Source organism: Peromyscus maniculatus, chromosome X (assembly GCF_049852395.1).
Source record: "Peromyscus maniculatus bairdii isolate BWxNUB_F1_BW_parent chromosome X, HU_Pman_BW_mat_3.1, whole genome shotgun sequence".
Classification (NCBI taxonomy): domain Eukaryota; kingdom Metazoa; phylum Chordata; class Mammalia; order Rodentia; family Cricetidae; genus Peromyscus; species Peromyscus maniculatus.
Window position 1 is genome coordinate 56,055,489 of NC_134875.1, and position 15,527 is coordinate 56,071,015.

A 15,527-nucleotide genomic window follows, 5' to 3' on the forward strand; every position below is an offset into this window, starting at 1 on the left:
ACCTCTGGGGCTTTTAACTCTGCATTTGGCTCTGTGTTTCTTATTTAATAAAACCATTCAGAATTACATCTACAAAAGATGGAATTTTTTCTACCAGATCATCTTGTATCAATTGATTATTGTAGATGATTTAAGAAATTAGAATCCTGATGAAATTATATGCTCTTAGGAAGTAGGACTGATTATTTAAAAAAAAAACTGATGAATTTGAAAGAGTAAGAAATGATATTTGGGAGGGTTTGGAGGAAGAAAATGGTAGCGGGGAAATGTTGTAAAATATAATTGTTGTGGAATATCTACCAGAAAAGGATGCTCAAACACAGATTTAAGCCAATGGAAAGTCTTTATTAGCTGGCCTGTGACTACACTGGGTGTTTTGGATCCCATTATAGCCATAAGCCTTTCTCAGGATGAACTTTTAAGCAGAAAAACCATATCTTGGGTTGACATACTTCAGTTAACAAGAAGAGTTAGCCAAAACCAGAACTGTAGAAGCCAAAAAGCAAGGTTAGTACATTTAGAGACTTTCCCAGAACTATGGACTTTGATGGATTAGGTCTTTGTTTTAGTTTTGTCACGTGGTGCTGTCTGCCTGCCTAGTTTCACAGCCTGAATGGTACTTCCACCATGGAGTCAGTTGTGCTGAGGACTGTGGGCCTACCAAGGTCTGGGTGTTAAAGATGACAAGCGCCGCTGGTTACCGGCACTGGTTACTGTGCAGAAAGGTCACGAGCCATGCCAAAACACACTATCAGAGCTTTATTAGGAGGAGGAGGAGGAGGAGGAGGAGGAGGAGGAGGAGGAGGAGGAGGAGGAGGAGGGGGCGTAGAAAATAACCAGGCCTGGAAGAGATGCATGTGTAGAGAGCAAAGAGAGAAAGAGAGATAGAGGGGGGGAGAGATAACAGAACAGAGAGGAGAGGGGTCTGTGTCCAGCTTTTTAAGGGTTCCCACAGGTGGGCTTATGGAGCTACACCATGCATGCTCTGATTGTGTGACCATGCCATGTGCATGTAATCACCAGTGAGCACTGATGATGTAAGAAGCAAGACCTCTTGCCTAGCTCCTGAACTGCGCATGTGCGGTCATGCAGCTGGAATGGCGGCAGAATCCCAACACTGGGGCCCTGTTACATTCCCCACAGGTCTTAGTGAATGATTCAAATCATGGACTGATCCTGCTATAACGAGGGTAGTTAGTCCTAAGGACCATTAATTTTACTGAATTCTACAGAACTGTCCATCTAGTTTAAGATGTAGGGCCTGCCATTAATCCAATCTGAATGATAATTAAGGCCCATCCAGTGCTGATAGCAGAGTAGTTAGCCGCGGGGGCTAAGAAGACAGACACTGGTATGAATTATCTGATTTATGTCTTTGTCTCTTTTTCTATTTTAGTTTGTTGTTGTTTTGATTTGTTTTGTTTTAACCATGGCAAGACTTTTGTAAAAATTACTCTTGATCAATTATCATAGAAACAACAGGTTTTCCCCCAAGCTATACATAGTCCCCCTTGTCTCATGAGAAGTAAGTGCTCTTTAATTTTGTAGGACTATTTCAGTAAGGGAATCTGTTGTTTGATCTCAGAAATGGAAACTTTTAATATCTCTAGGTCCTGATCATCCTGTCTACTTAGTTTGGAAAGGAACAACAGAAGAAAATTTAGTTAAACCATTGGTACATGCCCATCCAGTAGTCTCGGGGGCTCAGGAATCATTATCCAGATGAGTTAACCTCTAAGGCAGAATAGCAGGCATCAAGATAGGGAAAATGCCTAGGTTAAGTCCTCTAACTTAATTTGGGCTTCCCCCGGTCACGGTGAGTTCTGTCAGTCAATGGGCTGACAGTCTGGGTCGTTCCTATCCCTATGTAGTACAGGGGCCAGGTGTCTTAAGCATAACCAGCAATCATGGCCTATTTCTGGCCGAGAATGATTAACTCTGTCCCTAGGGTCCCTCCCTGTATCACAGAGTCTGATTACCCAGGTTTTTCCCATTTTCCAAAGGCCAGAATCTTTTGAAGGACTTTTTCAGGAAGCCTCAGTTTCACAAACATAATTTTTGTAATGGAAACTCACTTGTGTCTGGTAACTAGAGGGCCAAGCTGGAGGGCATGAATAGAATTGTAATACAAGACATTAAAAATGGGTATTATTATGTGAAGGTCAAGATAGATACGGGTTTCTGGTCTGTAGTCACACTAGCAATCACCTTCCCTATATCTCTCTTTCTTAGTTCCCAGGTCCAGGCCTGAGGGCTGTGGGGTTGGACCATAACCTTGTATTCATACCAAACACAAGTCTCAGGAGGAGGTAGAGGGGCGGGAAGGCAAGGGCCCAGACTTAATGAAACCTTAATTTCAATGGGTCCATAGTCTGCAGACAGTCCATTTGGCAGCATTGTGTGTGCCTTCCACTTTTTTGTCCTGGGTGTGGTGGATCCATGGTGTAATGCCAGCTACCTTCTCAGCTGTAGGAGTTTAGAGAATCACCATGTAGGGTGATTTCCAAGTTGGTTCCAGAGCCCCTTTGGTTACTCACTTGACCCAGACAGTGTCACTGGACTTGAACAAAGGGAAACAGGTGGTGGATTCAGAGTTTGGCTGGGTCTTTCGGATAGTCCAATGAATAGCCTTTATGGGAGGAATGGAGCATCTGTAGTGACTTGAGAAAGGAATGGTTAGAGAGGTTTCCAACTGCTGGTCTTTGAGCCTGGGAAGCAGTGGAGGAGGTCTTCCAAACATAATCCCATAGTGGGGTAAATCCCTCCCTATAGGGTGTTCAGCATGCTGAAGCCAAGCAAGGAAGTAGGCCTATCCATTCTGTTGTAGACTCTAATGAGAGTTTTGCTAGTTTCTTTTAATGTCCTGTTTATTATTTTTAGCTGGCCAGAACTCTGATGTCTATGTGCACAATGAAGTGTTCAATCTATCCCTAAAGCTTTACCTATTAATTGAGAGGTTTTGGCTATAAAATCCAGGCCATTGTGAGACCCCATTGCAATGAGACCAGTTCCTGGAGGAGCTTTTAAGCTACTATTTGAGCAGTGTCAATCCTTGTGGCAAATGCTTCTTTCCACCTGGAAAAGATATTTATAAAAAGTAGCAAGTACTTTTATCCTTCCCCAACAGGTCAAATCTTGGTGAATTCAGTTTTCCCAGAATTCTTGGGGGTGTTGGTGTCTCATTTGGATCCCTTCCTGGGTAGGAGCTCTCTATTTTGCATTTACTTGAACACAAACCTGGTATCTGGCTGTGACATCCCACACTGTGTTGTCCAGTCTAGGTATAACATACCTTGGTCTTAGCAACTCAGAAAGTTTTGGGGACCCCAGATGAGTGGCCTGGTGAAGGTCAGCTCCCAGAGTCCTGCCACATGTTTTTGGGAGATGATTGTACTGGCTGTTTTTGTGTGTCAACTTGACACAAGCTAGAGTCATCAGAGAGGAGGGAGCCTCAGTTGAGGAAATGCCCCCATGAAATCCAGCAGAAAGGCAGCTCTTGTACCAGGGATAGATCCTGATCCAGTGCCAGGGGTCCCTCAAACAGATCAAGCTACACTGTCTCCCATATGCAGAGAGCCTAGTCCTTTCTGGAGCCAATTACCTATAGTATGGACATGCTCACCCTTGATGCAGGGAGCGGGGCTTGGACCTACTTCAACTGAATGTGCCAGGTTCTGCTGACTCCCCATGGGAGGATTTACCCTTTTGGAGGAGGGGATGGAAGGTGGATTGTGGGGGAGGCTGTTGAGCGGGAGGAAGGATGAGAGGGGGATCTGTGGTTGGTATGTAAAATATAAAAATATTATAAATAAAAAGAATAATTACGATAAAAAGATACAATTAATTTTGCCTGCTAATATTTCTAAGTAATACTGTTAATAATGCTTCTCCATGAATAATACAATTTAAGGAATATTTAACAGTTTTATTTCTTTCATGTAGTTTTCACTTTTGTGTACAACAAGAGTATCCCTGTTTTGGGAAATGAAAAAAAAAATAAGACGAAGTAAATATCCTCAGACCTTCACCTAGGAAAGCAAGACAATGAATATAGCAGGGGAACTTCTTTAAGCTTATGGAACTAGTAAACAAGTGGTCTGGAACTAGTTTATTGTCCTATCTACATGACGGCCCACGATGTATACCTTCAGTCAGGGACATTTAAAGATCTGTAGGGGATGAACAGTTACATCTCTCAGATAACCCTCATTTTTAGTAGTCAGAATATATCTCCACTTCCCTGAGTTTCATTAAGGTGTATTAAGTGAAATGAGTTTCCAAGCATGTTTCTCTCTGAAGTCTCCCAAAACGAAGCCTGTTTAATTGGCATCAGGCCCTTCTGTTTATGCGCCTAGTTTAGCCAGCAATGACTCCAGAGAGGAGGGAAGGTGAGAGACAGTGTGAAATTGCCCGGCACTCAAGCTCTATAGTGTCCAGTGGGATTCAGTATAAAGCCAGAGTCATAGGCACATTTGGCCCAGGGTCCGGGGAGCATCTGCAGAATTTGCTGTTGCTCATTAAAGCATAGAAAATAAGAAAATGAGTGTGTGCATTTTAATAGCCCTAATAGAATGAATATATGTGTGCAAAAGAGCTCATTTTAGTAGTTCTAATAGAAAACACCCACAGGGAAGGTGTGCTTCACTAGCTCTAATAGAAAATATACATAGAAGGAAGCATATTTAATTAGTTCTAATGGAAAATATGTAAGGAGGCACATGCCTAAGTCACATGTTGTAATGTTAATGTCTATTTGTTCTTCTTTATCATTCCCAATAGATCAAACATCCAACAACAACAAAATCCACATTTCATATGGTGATTTGTACTTATGAAATAAAGCAGCGATGACATTTATTAAGAACAAGCCCCAAAATCCTTGTTAATGATTATTACCAGGCAGGAAGAGGGTTATTATAATCACAAAGGACTTTGAGTAAGTTTCAGCTGTGATGTGTGAATAAGTTTCAATATGTGAAGATTTATATTTTAATGTGACAATTTAAAGTTGTTACAATTTTTACGAGTCTTTATATTTGAAATATTTCATACAGAGCAATGTTCCCATGAGTTTTAATTCTGATTTACAAATGGTACATATTACTTTAGAAATTATGAAAAATGCAGTTAATTTCAGGCACACATAATCAGCAACAGTACTAATCATTAATTTGAGAGTATTGTGTTTTATACTCTTGATACTATGTTCTCAATCCATGCAGACATAATGGATATTCATTGAATGTGGCTTCCGTTTGTCTTGGCACTCAATATTTGCCAGGTGGCATGAAATAAATTATTGAATCATCCCAAGTTTACATTTAACTCTTAGTCTCTGTCCTTCATTATTGAGACAAGGGAGGAAAAGGAAAAACTTTGATGAACTTAGTCATCTCACCCTGGATAAATATGATTCACAGAGGAGAATGAAGAAGATGCAACCAGGAAATTAGATTTTTAAAAAAATACTAATTTTAGATGGCTGAGTCAGGAGACATTGCCAGCCAGCTGCCACGATGAGAAGCAACATGTAAAGATACCGGTAAACCACGTGCCATGTGGCAAGGTATAGATTTATAGAAATGAGTTAATTTAAGATGTAAGATCTAGCTAGCAAGAAGCCTGAGCCATTAGGCCAGTTTAAATAATAAAAAAAGACTAATTTTATAGCTCTCTGTGCCTTTATCTGAAATACTAACAAGCAGATAAATCAGTTTAAAAGATGAGGTAAAAGATACTACTTTGGATTGTTAGGTTTCATTTTTTATCTTAGCTTTGATTTGTGACTTTTACTTGTGACTGATTAGCCAACAATTAATGAAGAATAAGGATTTGAATTTTTCTCTTACTTAAAATTTTTAGATAATTTCATGTGTATAAGAGCTTTGCCTGCACGTATATAAGTGCACTATGTGCTTGCCAGGTGTCTGCAAAGGTTGGAAGAGGATATAGAAGCCTTTGGTACTGGAGTTCTGATGGCTATGAGTCACCACATGGGTGCTGGGAACCAAACCTGGTACTCTTAACTGCTGAGCCATCTCTAGCTCCAGTCTCTTACTGTGTTTTACTTTTCACAGTTTCTTACTGATAAACAATTTATTTCAATCATATCTCCCATCTTACCTTCTTTTATCATTTCCATTCCCACTGAACTGGTTCTTCTTCCCAGCTAGCCCTCCTCCTACTTTAGTGTCTTTTTTTTTTGTTTATGTGTAAGGGTCTTATGGTTGTATTCACAGCAGCTTTGTGTTCATAACACCAACTGCCATATCCATATGACAGCTTTTTATAGTACTACTCCCCATCCTTCAGCTCTTACTGTATTTTGATTCCTTCTTTTGCAATATTTCCTGAGTCTTGGAGTAGGCAATATAGACCTCCCATTTGGGGCTCAGTACTCCCCTAACCTTAGCTCTGTGGCAAATTATGAATCTCTGCTTTCACTGTCACCCACTGATAAAGGCTGGGAGCTTTGTAATCCTGGAGGTATAAATGTAAGTATGTAGAAGGCAGTTTAACTACATGTCCAATCTAGCAAAGCATCCGCACTAGATTCCTCCATAGGGCATCACCTCTGTAGCCATAGATTTTAGCCAGGTTTACATTCAATATCAGGTGCGTATTCCCTCCTATGGAGTGGGCTTCAGATCTAATCGGAAAGTGTTAGTTACTCCTAGAATAATTGTGCCAGTATTGCACTAGGGATCATTTCTTGCCTGGAAAGTTAATATTGTGGCACATAGGGTTCACAGATAAGTTAAATCATTGATAACTTTTCTCTGTCAACCTAATTTCAATTTTTAATTAACTCTTTATTTGTAGACCCAGTTCCAATTCTGGAATAGCACATGTAACTAGAAAAGTATCACATAAAGCAGTGCTATGTGCTGAGATCTGCTCAAGAGTTTTCTATAGTCATCTCTTAGTCTGCATATTCAGCATTCAATAGTAAAGGTAAAATTTCATGATACATAATTTTTACATGGCATCATAATACTAACTTCAACAGTTTACTCTTTGGATGGATGGTGGAATAATAATAATAGAGAACAATAAAGTCATGAACAGTTACAGAACATATGGCAGATAAATTCCTTGTTTTAGAACTTGTAACCAGCTGGTAACAGTTTTCAGAGTAAAATCTAAATCTTACTCATCCCATGCCCACACTCCTAACCACTGTTTCTATACTGAGTATTGTTCTATATAAGTATAGAAGAGTAATGGATAATAATGGTTCAGCTAGGTTGAAAATGGGTGTCAATGAAACTGTATCTTATCAATCACCACAGGTTCTGCGTTAAGTCTTTTTCTATTTGTTGGCCTCCACAATGTTTCCTGTACACAGGACTCAATTACAGATTCCTTCACCTTGTCATGCTAGGAAGAAATCAAGAGTCAAAAAATCTGGTTGGTATAAAAGGCATACTACATGAACAAACTTTACTTCTTGATTATTTCCAAATGTCATTAGTTTCAAATTTTCTGTCTTATGAGATATAGGAATTGTGTCTTAGAAAAAATAATTTCTTCTTTAAGAGTCTATCTCAATGAAACAATGCAGAAACAGGGGATGGGTGGCATAAGAACATTGTCTTTTCTGGCAGAACAATTCCTAACAATGAAAGATTATTAGGATGGTATATGTTTTCCAATGGGATAGGGATTGAATATAGTGCATCTATGTCCTGACATATGCCCAAGTAATAAACAACAAAAACTTCCTCTCTCTACTACAATGCAGTAATGTCTAGAAAATATTGAGATATGAAAAAGTAAGGTATTCATGATAGATGAGGACATGATGGGAATAGGAAGAGGCAGGGTGCTGGGGAGGATCTCAGGAATCCACAAGGATGACCCCACCTTGGTCTGCTGGCAGTGGTCCAGAGGGTGCCTGGACTGGTCTACTCTGGTGACCAGCCTAGCAAATAACCTAGCTGTCATCAAAGAGCCTTTGTCCAGTGACAGATGGAGGCAGATACAGAGATCCACGGCCAGGCACCAGGCTGAGTTCTGGGAATCCAATTGATAAGAGAGAGGAGAGATACTGCAGGCGGGGGACATCGAGATCATGATGGGAGGACGTACAGAGATGACAGGCCACACTAGTAGAAACCCATGAACTGTGGACTGGTGGCTGTGGAGTCCCCTATGGGACTGGAATAGGCCCTCTGGATACGGAAGACAGTTGTTTGGCTTGAACTGTTTGGGAGACACCCAGGCAGGGGAATTGGGATCTGTCCCTGGTGCATGGATAGGCTTCTGGAATCCAGTGCCTGTGGTGTGACACCTTGCACAGCCTTGGTGCCATGGGAAGGGGCGTGGACCTGCCTAGGCTCAGTGTGCTGGGATCTGCTGACTCCCCATGGAAGACCTTGATTTGGCGGATGTGGGGATTGCAGGGTGGCTTGGGAAAGAGGGCTGGGGGTGGGAGGAGGGAGGAGGGGGAATCTGTGGGTGGTATGTAGAGTGAGTAAAAAATTTCTTAATAAATAAAAATGAAAAAAAAAGTAAGGTATGGAAAAACGTGTTGAGTTATTGTTGTCCAACAGAATAGATAGGCACTAACCATACATGGATTAGGTTTAGATGCAATTGAAACTTTAGTACTTCAGTTGTACTCAACATATTTTAGATATTCAGCATTAACAGACAGCTAGTAACTACTTTCTGGACAAGATAGATACAGAAAACTTTCATCTCTATGGAAATGTTATTAATATTCACTTACATATAACATGGCAATTTTCACCCATAGAATGGGAGAAAAGTGGCATTATAATTGTACATATTTTAAAGTTCAAAGGTTAAAGCAATAACCAATCCATGTTACCAGTAATAAGATGGAGGACCCTCTCTGTATGGAAACTAATCATGTATAACTCTGTCTTAGTTTATTTTCCTACTGCTGTGATGAAAATATCCTGGCAAAGGGGATTTAAGCGATAAAGTGTTTATTTGGCTCACAATTCCAGGTTACAATTCACCATTGTGAGGGAGGTCAAGGCAGCAGGAACTCTAAGCAGCTAATCGCGTTACATCCGAAGCCAAGAGCAGAGAGCAATAAATTCATACATCTATTCAAGGACTCACCACCATTTCTCCACTGTTATCTAATCCAGGATTCCCAGCCTAGAGAATGAGTCCATCAACAATGGGTGGAGTTTCCAAATAATCAAGATAACCACCTACAGATATGCCTGCAGGCTAACCTAATCTAGACAATCCCTCATTGAGACTCCTGGATGATTTCAGATTGTGTCAAGCTGGCAACTAAAACTAACCACCACACTCTCTTAAAAACATAATGTACATTTTCTAGATCCATGTAGTAAAAGGATAGGGGTGAGCTACCAATGCAATCATAGTAAGCAACTCTAATCTCTAGGTTGAGCAGTCTATAAACATTTCCCACTAAAAGGAAATCCACTTTTGAGAAATGAATGATCATACTACTGGGATAAAGAATGTATCAACAAATAAGGCCTCAAAAAGACCAGAAGTTAAGGTAAAGGAATTCCCACGTCACAAAGATGGAACAATTTGAACATCAAATAAAATGACTGAAATAGGCAGTGGCGGTGATGGGTGATGGACCAGTCAGGGCAGCAGTTCAGAGGCAGCAAGCCCACCATCTCTAGCAGATCATGAAGGCAGGGGGCTTTTTGCTACAGGGTTTCATCCAGGATCAAGCTGGGAGGATGGCAGGGGAGACACCTGAGCTGACCTTGGAGCAGCCACCCCAGGATGCATCCACCAAGAAGCTGAGTGAGTGTCTTAGTCTAATTGGAGATGATCTTGAGAGCATCATGGAGCTGTAGAAGATGATTGCTGACATGAATATGGACCACACCCAGGGGCATCTTCTATGTGGCAACTGAGATGTTTGCTGATCACAACTTCAGCTGGGACCGGGTTGCTGCCTTTTTTTCTACTTTGATAGTGAACTGATTGCTCAAGGTCCTGTGTACCAAAGTGTCCAAGCTAATCAGAACCACCATGGGCTGACACTGGACTTCCTCCAAGAGTGGCTGTCTGTCTGGATCCAAGACCAGGGTGGCTGGAATGGCCTCCTCTCACCCTTCAGGACACCCACATGGTAGACACTGGCCTTTTTTTGTGTCTGGAGTTCTCACTGCCTATCTCACCATCTGGAACAAGATGGGCTGAGGCCACCAGCAGCTTTGAACTGTGTCTTTTCTTCATAAATTATGGAATTTTTTCCAGGATGAATGGGGACAGGGGACAGGCATTTTTCTTACTTTTGTAATTATTGGGTGGGATGGGAATGGTGGCCTGGGTGGGGGGACAATAAACCTCAGGTCCACTTTGAAAAAAAATAACTGAAACACATTTAAAAACTTCCAATGTAGAAATAGCAACAACTAATAAAGATAATAAAAAATAAATAGACTAATTTAACTTCCTTTCAAGGGCTTGGGGAAGGAAATTCATTGTTTTAAAAACTGAAATATCATCCTGAGTGAGATAACCCAGACTCAGAAAGATAAACATGGTATGTTCTCATTCATAAGTGGATACTAGATGTAAAGCAAAGGATGACCAGACTGCAACCCACAGAACCGAGAAGCTAGGAAACAAGGAGGACCCTAAGAAGGACACATGAATCACTCTGGGAAGGGCAAACAGATGAGATCTCCATAAGTAAACAGGGGATTGGGGGGCAAATGAGGGTAGAGGACGGGGGATAAGAACATGAGGGAACGGCATAGTTGAGCTGGGGAAGATATGGAGTTGGAGAGCAATGAAAGAGATATCTTGATAGAGGGAGACATCATGGGGTTAGGGAGAAACCTGGTGTTAGGGAAATTCCCAGGAATCCCCAAGGATGACCCCAGCTAAGACTACTACCAATAATAAAGAGGGTGCTTGAACTGGCCTACCCCGGTAATCAGATTGGTGAATACCTTACCTGTCATCATAGAGCCTTCATCCAGAAACTGATGGAAGCAGATGCAGAGACCTACAACCAAGCACCAGGTTGAGTTCTGGGAGTTCAGTCGAAGAGAGGGAAGAGGAATCATATGAACAAGGGGGAGTCAAGATTGTGATGGGGAAATCTAAAGAGATAACTGAACCAAGCTCATAGGAATGCATGAACTTTAGACTGACAGCTGTGGAACCTGCATGAGACTGGAGTAGCCCCTCTTCATACAGGAGACAGTTGTATAGATTAGTCTGTTTGAGGGGCCCCTGGCAGTGTGATCAGAATCTACCCCTGGTGCATGAGCTGGCTTTCTGGAGCCCATTAACTATGGTGGGATGCCTTGATCAGCCTTGATGCAGGGGGCAGGGCTTGGTCCTGCCTCAAATGAATGTACCAGGCTTTGTTGACTCCCCATAGGAGACCTTACCCTTTTGGAGGAGGGAATGGAAGTGGGTGGGTCGGGGGGGGGGGGGAGGAGGGTGGGAGGAAGCGGGAGGAGAGATGAGAGGGGGAATCTGTAGTTGGTATGTAAAATGAATAAAAAAAATTTAAAGAATAGAAAAATATCTAGACAAAAGTATATCTCACAAAATTAAAAACATTGCAAACGAATTTAGCATTCATGCTACTCTTCCTATGCTAACACAACTGCCTCTTGCTAATGAATAGAGCTATTTATAGTAGATGTTCATCTAATGAGTATAAAATAAATCACAGAATTAAAACATCAAGTACAACAAGTCATAGAGATGGAGTTTTGTTTACATAGATTTCTAGCAATCTAGAAACTTCAAAACAAAAATTATCTTTTGGCTGCTTCCACATAGAACTTTCATTTCTGAGTAATATGAGAGTGTACTTTATGTCTAGAGTCTTGATAGTGACCCTTTATTCTGGAACTCTTCCCTTTTCTACCTAGACTTCTAGAAATTTCTGTGGGATGGGTTTGGCTCAAAGTCCCCCCCCCCCTCCATTTCTGCCCAATGGTGTTCATGCTGCAATTCAGAATTCTGCCACAAGATGGCACCAGTGCACCCCATTATGGGGGGAAAATACTGCTGCTCTGTTTTAACTATACATGACTTGGAAGTAGGAGGACTATTGGCCAGGGAGGAAAAGAACCAGTAAGAGATGGGAAGAAGAAGAAGGGAAGAGTAGTAAACAGTTTAATATAAGCAAGGTACAATGACACATAAGTATATCAACTAAATTCATTATTTTGTGCTCAAAAGAATAATTGAAAAACAAAAATACAGCACATGCATTGTATGTGCTTGTATGTCATACAAGGAGAAAAATACCTCAATTATGATCTAGCTTATAGCTTTACATACAGAATAATTCTAGGACTGTTCAAAAATACCTTTAATGGATGTAAACTCATTTAAGCACATCCATGGCATGAAATATCAGGTAGCTCCATCCTCCCTTGGCAGTAGCATGTAGGAAGGTATTCTTCAGTACAGTGCAGGTAGGCGGTGATGGGGATGTCAAACTGAGGTCTTGGTAGCTGTGTCCATAATGTCCCAGAGAGGGGCTGAAGGGGAGGGGATAGAAGGCAGCCTGAGAAATCTATCTAGACAGGGGTGACTGTTGTATGATGATTTTCTTTCCTCTGGTCATAAAAAGATGCCATCTTTGACTTTGTATCGGTAGCCATGGCAACCAGAGCAGAACAATACCTTGCTAGCCAGGCTTTTGTTGGTGGTAATGCAGCTCTCTGAATTCTCTAGGGAGGGTCTGGAGACCCTCAGCTGGGATTCTAGGTACAATCCCTCCTCTAGTTGCAAGTTGTCTTACAAAATACCAGAGTGTTTAAGATGAATAAAATACAGATTAAAAGCAGGATTTCATGATGCAGCGTCCATGAGGTCACCATGCCCGACTGAGTGGGATTTTGCCTTGAAAGTAACCACTAACCAATGCTTTGTAAGAAAACAATACTCTCGTTGGTCTCATCAAGTTTTACTTTGGTGAATTTGTTCTTCAAATCCTCATACCTAGGCCCTCAGGTAGCCATTGCTACTTTAGGTAAGGGTCTGGCTCAGCAAAGTGCATTGTCAATTATTTCTAAGAAAATGTCAAGTGAACACTAAGATCAGCTTGGAGGGGTTTCTACTGGGCAAATCTGAAACAATTTGTAGATCAAAACATAGAATGATATTAATGGGGTAATTCTTTTAAAAATGAGAGCTTGACTCATATTGATAAATTCATTAATAAGTGTATTTTAAATAAGAAAGAAGTGAAAATCTTACACTAATTATTCTAGAAGGGCTAGCAGTGTAGGGAATGCAACATTTGACCGCTGTTTTCATAATAAGTGATTCAGGTAAGAATCCTAAATGGAAGCTCTAGTCTATCTGCGCCATATCACACTGCAGTCATTGTGTTACCATGGTAACCATGCTAGCCAGAGGAGATGAGAAAAACAATCACTAACCACCCTAATCTTGTCTTTAGTATGAGCTAGGAAACCATGTAAACTGACATGATGCACAGTAATTAACCTCATGCATCCCTGTTCCCTTACACAGTAAACACAGCTGGAAGCTTCAGTGATACAGATATCAATGCCCCACATGTATTTCCCTCCTCCCTTGCCTCTTCCTCTCCCTCTCCCCCCTTCTTCTCTTTCTTTCTTCCTTTTCCTGGCTCCGAGATACCAGAAATCCATAGAGACAAATTGTTGAAAGGTAAAAAGAAATGCCACACAATCAATACATTCAATTCTGAAAGTATTTAAAACAAAAAACTCCTTTAGAAATTATTTTTTCACAGCTATACAGATGGCTCTGCAATTAAGAGCAAATATTGCAGAGGACTTACGTTTGGTTCCCAGCATCCAAATCAGGTGGCTAACAACTGCCTCCAGGGGGATCGATGCTTCTGGCTTCTGTGGGCATCTGCACTCATATGCATGCACATGATTAAACATCAATCAATTAAAAAAAAGAAATATCTCTTTTTTCAGAGACAATCTATTGGATTGACTCTAGGACATTTTTCTTCTTCTTTAATGACCAATATTGCCAAGAATCAAAAGAAGCATACGCAACTGCATGTGCTCTTCAATAACTACTGGCAAGATATGGCTGTTGAAAGTCAATGAAAGGAAAGTAGATCACAACTGTAATTTAGAAGTTACTAGGATGAGGATGTAGCCTAGAGATAACGCACCCTGGATTTGATTCACATGGCTGGGAAAAAAATACTGTTATTTGCAATAGCACCAGAAAGTATGAAATGGTTAGCAACAGTCTGCCCACTGATATCTACATACCACTAAACATTACAAAACAGAAAATAAATATCTAATAGAAGACAGCATAACTGCTCCCTGTGGGAGGCCTTACCTTCTTGTAGGAGGGAATTGGGGTGGGTTGGGAGGGGGAAGCTGGAGGAGCAGGAGGAGGGAAGAGGAGGATCTTTGGTCTGTAAAATGAATAAAAATTTTCTTAATTAAAAAAAGAAAAAAGAAAAAATAACTGACAAGAAAGCATTGTTAGGCTTTCTATTCTCCTCCAGCTGTTCTGTAGATATAATGAACTGCCACAAAGATGCCAGCAGACATTTTCTTAAAAAATAAATCAACAGGCTCATCCCCAAACTGGTATGCAAATGCAAATAACTATACTATAAAAATGGATTTGAAAAAGATCAAGGCAGAGGGAAAACACTGCCTGGTTTCAGAAATTCTTATAAACATGATGCACTCCAAAGTAAAAAAGGAGATCAGAGGCAAAGAATAAATAATTGAAAAACAGACAGACAATACGTATTTGACCACTAATTTTTTGGAAAATGTGCAAGTAATTCAATGGAGAGCAGGTAGGATAGTCTTTTCAGGATATGATGCTGTAACAATGGATATTCATATCCACAAACATAAACTGAGACTGATAGAGTATTCCACATACAGAAGTCAACACAATATAAATCATAGATTTTAACATAAAACTCAAAAATGGGACTTAAGAGATTCGCTTATTGGGCAATAGCCTCCCAACACCCACATGAAATAAACCCGCTTTGCTGCGCACAGACCAGCAATCCCAGTGCTGTGAACAAAGACAGAAGGACCATCGGTGCGTGCTGGCTGCTGGCAGCTTCGGTATAGGCTCAGTGAGAGAACGCGTTTCAAAAAGTCTAAGGCAGAGCGTTTATAGAGCGAGGCACCTGATATCCTCTGGCCTCTGTTACAGGTATCAGTGTGCACAGTCACGTACATACACATATGCACATGTACCACACACACAAGTACCCCCTCCCACACACACACTCACTCACATAAGCACAAAAATTTTAAACTAAAAAATCATTTTAAGAAATTTTTTTCAAACCTCAAAGCTATACAAAATCTAGCAGGAAATACAGGAGTAAATCAAATCCTATTCCTCTTGGGCTAGGTAAAGATTTCACAAATAAGACACCAAAACAACATTTTATGTGTAAGCAAACTAAGAATTTCCTCAAAACTGAACACTTGGTCTCCTCAAAACTGACGGCTGAACAAGTGAGATGGCATCTTTGCAGCTACGATAAAATGTTTGAATATCATATAGTTGCTAGGGAT

At 40.8% G+C, this 15,527-nt stretch overlaps 1 pseudogene; it reads left to right on the forward strand.

The window, feature by feature from the left end:
* The first annotated feature begins 9,594 nt into the window (after positions 1–9,594).
* On the forward strand, positions 9,595–10,173 carry LOC102914943 (apoptosis regulator BAX-like; annotated as a pseudogene).
* Positions 10,174–15,527: the final 5,354 nt, after the last annotated feature.